Source organism: Magnolia sinica, chromosome 14 (assembly GCF_029962835.1).
Source record: "Magnolia sinica isolate HGM2019 chromosome 14, MsV1, whole genome shotgun sequence".
NCBI classification, from domain to species: Eukaryota; Viridiplantae; Streptophyta; class Magnoliopsida; order Magnoliales; family Magnoliaceae; genus Magnolia; species Magnolia sinica.
This window is the reverse complement of record NC_080586.1, coordinates 74,493,324-74,494,604: the sequence shown is the minus strand read 5'-3', so window position 1 is coordinate 74,494,604 and position 1,281 is coordinate 74,493,324.

Genomic DNA, 1,281 nt, shown 5'->3' with positions numbered 1-1,281 from the left:
GTAAATATAATAAATACACCACTGTAGGGGCACGTAACTTTGATCTCCTTTGAGCCGTTCGTACAACTTGGAGCTTGTGAAGCATCAGTGCTCGTCCTCACATGACACGTACGTACAGCAGCTATATAGCTGCTGTGTGGTACACCAGCCAATCCGCTACCCAAAATAATGCCCCACTCAGTACTTTTTAAAATGAGAAATTACATTTCTACTGTACTTTGATTCTTTTCAATAAACGGTCAAAATCAAAAGTTGTGGGTCCACATTGTATGTGTCTGGCATCTAATTAGTTCAACAAATACCCACTAATATTATTATTAGAGGAATGAAAAATGTGACAGTGGGCTAATTCATAAGACTAGTATGGGTCATTCAAAAATTTCAATTATAAGTGTAGCTCTGCATGGTTTTTTTTCTTGTTATCACTATGGTGTGGTGTAAATGTTTAACGGTTTGGATGTTACACGCATACACGTGAGCCCCACAAATCTTGAGTTTCATGTTTTTATAATAAGAAAGAAAAAATAAATAAATGATGGTATTTTTGTAATATCCTAAAATGGAGCGGATTAATATGTTATCCGGGTAGGAACTAACACCTTAGTGGGTAAAAACCTTACAGTGGAGCTCACCTTGATGATGTGTTATATATTCATACCGTCCATTCATTTTTCCAGCCCATTTTAGGACCTGATCGAAAAAATTAAGGAGATTAAATCCTCTGGTGGACCACACCAGAGATAAGTGTGGTGAATGAATGCACACCATACAAACTTTTGTTTTTGAGGGATTTTAACAATCAGCTAACAAGACAACATTCGGGAATGACCCCTAAAAGGCCTAGGATCCTACCTATCATATGAGCCCATGTACAAGAGTCTCCTAAAAAAGAACACACCATTAAAAGACTTTCCAGTGGCTACTATAAGGGGATCCCTAAAGTTTATTTTCCATCCAACCGTTGATGAGGTCGAAACGACGTGGATGAAGATAAAATGCAAAGATCAGATTGATCCAAAACTTTCATGGCTTACGAAAAGTTTGAAAGTTTTTGATGGTTATTGGATTTGGGTCTGATTAAGTTTTGGGATTATGTTCTAAAAGGAAATGATAAAACAGATGGACGGTATGGATTTACAACGAATTCATCAAGGTGGGCCCCACACGGTAAGGGTAACACCTAATTCGCTCCCCTCAAAAAGCATCTCCACGTAATTTCTAGTCGTGGGGGCATTATTTGTTAAAATATAGATTGTTGGGTCTCTATATCAGTGTTTTTTC